We start from the raw sequence: 4,919 nt of genomic DNA, 5'->3' as shown, positions 1-4,919 counted from the left end.
TACTTAGCAAGAATAAGAGAGGAATCCAGGTTTATTTAATTTTAAAGCTATAATATTTCTGGTAAAACAGGCTGACAAACTTTTTTTGTGGAAGGATAAATAGGAAATACTTTGGGCTGGATGAACTATTTGTCAAAATGACTAATTTCTGCTATTGAGTGTGAAAGCAGTTATAGATAATGCATAAAAATTGGGTATAGTTGTATTCCAATAAAACTTTATTTGCAAAAACTCATAGTAGTTTCAGACTTGGCCCATAGGTAGTAGTAGTTTGACAACTCCTCCAGTAAACCATATTGCCTCTCTTTGAAAATATATTTTTCAAAATGAAGATGTATCATTTAAATAAAGCTACTACTTTTAAAAAAGTATTCTCTGTGTAGATGTGGGTTGTGTTTGCAAGTAATTGTGTGTGTAGCTAAAAGTTGATGCTACTTAGATATACCACTTAGTTCTCTATTGAATTATTTGTGCTTTGGGTTTTGACTCAGCTTCAAGCTATTAGAGTAGAATAATACTACTAAGTAATAGAATAGGCATGGGTGCCTAGTCTTTGTTTGAATAGAAGTTCTATTTTCCAGGTTTTATCATTAACAGTGTTCTACATTGTTTAAAATTATTTGCATATATCCCCAAAGAGATGACGCTGTATGTCTTTTCCTTCCTTCCATCCTTCCATTTTTTTCTGTTTCTCTTTTTTCTTGGAATTCCTCGGTTAAATACCAAGAGGAAGGAAATGAATTTGATTTAGAAGCATATGAACAGCATTTTCATCATGAAGGCTATGGTGCTTAATTTTAAAAAATCATAGGATTCCAAATTCAATTTGGTTTTCTAAAACAATATTTTAAGATGCCAATTTCAATTTGTATGAGATCATCTTGCAAGAAAACTAAATACATTTTCTGTTAAATGTAATAATGAATACCATTGTCTGTACCACTCAAGCATAACTGTAATATAATTGTATTTAATACAATTAAATATATTTTCTATTAACGGTTGACACCAAAACGTGTTGTTACTGCACTTGGGCAGGAGGGCTATGGAATTAAGCTCTGTAGTTAAGTGAGTTGTTGAAGGAACTAAGCTCATTACTACTTCTTAGAAAGACATTACATTCTGTTGTGGACCAAAGCTTTTCATCGTGTTTTCATTTCCTCTGAAAAGTAGTGGTTAACAGAGGAGTCTTATCTTATTTTGGGGATCATGATTCAGTCTAAAACCTTGATTCTTTCTTAAAGAGTACAACCCCTTTCACAAACATCCATTTGGATTTCTGCCTTGTATAGTCACTTAGTAATTCCACCTATTTGTTTCAGAGTGAGAATTTAGGAAGGGGTGAAATAAAATTTGGGGCCAGCTAGAGAAAATTTTTGCATCGATTCTAGGCTCCTGATTACGTCTTACACCTCTTTTTCCTGCCCCTCTCCTCCTTTTTGGTGCCTGCCTACCTCACTGTCTGCCTTATTCATTGTTGTACACCATATTCTTCTTGACCTTTCTCTTTTCTTTGCCTGTCTTCTTTTTCCCTTATAGCCCTCTAGTATCCCATAGTATTGAAATTCTCACTTATTGTAGTGAAGAGTTTTTAAAAATATGTAAGCAGGTTAAACTCTGAGGTTATATTTATGTATATTTTGTCGTGTGTATGTACATGAATTATCTAGGTAGGTAGATTAACCCGCTCTCACTAAAGTACATATGTAAAATAGATTGATTTCACTAACATCTCCAATTGCCAGCCTGACATACGAACAATTTGGGTTATAACTGGAATTTTAGTTTTGACTTACAAAGTCTTGAGTTACTACCCAAATACTGGCTGCTGGTGCTTCCAGATGGTCTCACATACAAATTTAATCCTTAAAAAGTTCTGGAAGGAACATGACAGCATCTTTTCCTATGTAAGGTTCATTGAGAAATTCTAGGCCAATATCTAAGGACACTGAGATCTGCCTGTGTACAGGAGAGAGACTTTGAAGGCTGTGTAGAGGAGCCTGAGCTTTCAATTGACCATCTTGAGTTACAACCAGCCCTCAGGAACAAATTGAGTTTGCAAGTCAAGAGTCTACTGTAATGACTTTCTTATAGCCCTACTTTTGCCTAGCAATTTTTAAAAAAATGGTAGTCTCCCACTCTGACTCCGGTTGGCCATATTATTTGTTTTAGACCTTGGGAAATTAGCATATAAAGGCAAGCAGAGCTTTGAAAAATGAATGTGATTTTCTGTGGCCTTTTTACATGATGGGCTTACTTTGCCGTAGTCAGCTGTCATATCACGAGGATAAGCCCAGGATACCTTGCTGAAAGATGAGAGAGCCTATGGTGCAAAACTGAACCATTTGACTCAAGGTTCAGCTTGCCTTAAATTAACTTAGCAGCAGGCACCTGAGTGTGAGCTCACCAAGATCAGTAAGAAAGGCTCAGAACAGTAGAACTATCTACATGACTCATATCCCATAGAGATAAATGGTTGCTTTAAGTCATCATTTTTGATATGATTTATTATTCAGCAGCAGCTAATGATTTAATAATTATAGCACAGCAGCCAATGCACACAGTAAGATTACCCATCCATATGTTAATCAATTTAAAAAAAGCAAACATATCATGTATTTACTATGCTTGGTGTTGTTCACTATGCTTGGTGTTGTTCACTATGCCATAGATCACAATTTCCATTTGGTATCAGTTTCTTTTCTGTGAAGAAGATTCCTTTTAACTTTTCTTACAGTGATGGTCTGATGATGATAAATTGTTTTAATTTTTGTGTGTTTGAAAAATATCCTCTTTTGTCTTCATTATTGAACGCGGCTTTCTTAGTTGACAGATTTTTTTCTTCAGTATTTTAAAAATGTTGCCCCTTTTCTTCTGGATTACATCATTTCTGATAAGAAATCTATTTGTTACTCTGTACCTATTGTGACTTATTTTTCTGGCTGCTTTAAAGATCTCTATCTTACTAGTATTAAGCATGTTTTTTTAGTACTGCAGATTAAACCCAGGGCCTTTACGCTGAGCTACTTCTCTGGCTCTTTTATATATTTTATTTTGAGACAAAGTTTTGCTAAGTTGCTAAATTGCCCAAGCTGAGCTTAAACTTTTGATTCTCCTGCCTCTGCCTTCCAGAGTGCTAAGGTTACAGGCACGTACCCTCATATTCAGCCTTGAACAAATTGATTATGAGAGTTTTGGTGTAGTTTTATTATTGCTTCTTGCTTGAAGTTAATTAAGCTTTTTGGATCTATGCGTTCGCAAGTTTTACTAAGTTTTTCAAGTTTATCAAGTTTATTAAGTTTTTGGTTATTATTCCTTCAAAGGTTTTTAAAAAATTTTTTCCCTCTTTCTTCTTTCCCTCTGGACTCCATTTTCAAGCTTTTATATTTTCCTTAAGGTCAGAGATTCTCTGTTCTTTTCTTTTTAGTTTTTGTTCTCTGTGTGTTTTGAATAGTTTCTATTGCCATGTCTTCAAAGGCACTAATTGTTCTTCTATATTGTCTAACGCTATTAATCTTATCAAGTGTTCATGTTTCATTTAAAATATTGAATTTTTCATCCCTGGAACATTGATTTTTAAGTATATGTCATATTTTAGGATGTTCAAACTTTTCTCAACCTTCTTGAACATTTGAGGCATAATAGCTGTTTTACTGATATTTTCTATTAATCTTATTGTCTAGGTCTTTTTGGAACTGTTTGTATTGATTTATTTTTCTTCTCATGATGGCCTGTGTTTTTTTGCTTTGTTGCTTAACTGGCTGTTTTTGATTAGATACCAGACATTGTACATTTTACTTTGGTGAAAGAGTCTTTGTATTTTCTTTAGTATTTGGGGAGCTTCGTTACAGCATGAAGCAGTTATTTGGAAATAATTTGATCATTTTCAGGCTTGCTTTTATGCTGTTGGGCATTTCATCCAGGGTTGATTTGGCCCCATATTGAGGTAATACTCTTTTGAGGACTCCACTAAATATTGCGTGGGTTAGGCTTTTCACTCTAATTGGTGGGAATGCAAACTCTCTTCCTATGTGAACTCCGAAAATTATTCCATCCAGTCATTCAGGGGGCCCTTTTCTATGCCTTGGGTAGTTCCCACCTGCAGTTACTGGTCATTACTCAGGTAAAGACTCAGGAGGGATTCTGCAGATGGCCGGACTTCTCTCTTTATGGAATCTCTCTTTTCTGGTTATCTGCCACCACATCCTCCTTGAATTATGAACTCCGTCTCCTCAGGAGTTTGCCAGACTTTATTACTACAAAGCAATAGGCTGGGACAATTGTTAAGTCTTACCTCATTTATTTTCTTTTTTCTTTTATGGATCAATGACCCACCCTATCTATTGTCCAATGTATAAAAATACATTGTTTCTTGTCTGTTTTTTTTTTCCAGTTTTTAAGGAGGAAGATAAATCTGTGTCCTGTCGTCCTTCATGGATGGAAGCAGTAGTTTCTGCCCATTATATTTTGTTGAGAAGAATGCAAATTCATTATAACATAAATTTATATTGAGCTCTGTCTGATACAGAGAAGCTTGGTGTTAATTATAAAGAAGTCCAACAAGTCAGAATTGCCACATCTGGTACCGTTTCTTCAATGTCTTCCTCAGCTTTTAGTGATTTAGGTGGTATAAAGCTTTTCCTTCATTTTTCCCCCACACTAGCTAATTAAATTAAAATGCTTCTGTTGAACAAAATTCTTTCTTCTTTCTATTTGGAATGTAGGCTGAAGATTTTTGTAAATTCTGGGGACAGTAATGGACCTTATTATAACCTATCAGGAAATTAGAGAATGACAGAAAACTTTCTTAGATGGGATATAAAGATTGCTTTCCCTTTCAATTGGATTTTTCTGACTATAATGCTCATCTCCTCTTTACAGATATAGGTATAATAGTTCTCTCAAATTGGAAGCTGAGT

The sequence above is a fragment of the Heterocephalus glaber genome, unplaced genomic scaffold (genome assembly GCF_053883595.1).
Source record: "Heterocephalus glaber isolate CG9 unplaced genomic scaffold, H.glaber_assembly_v1.0 deba00000594, whole genome shotgun sequence".
NCBI lineage: Eukaryota > Metazoa > Chordata > Mammalia > Rodentia > Bathyergidae > Heterocephalus > Heterocephalus glaber.
This window is presented reverse-complemented; position numbering follows the sequence as displayed.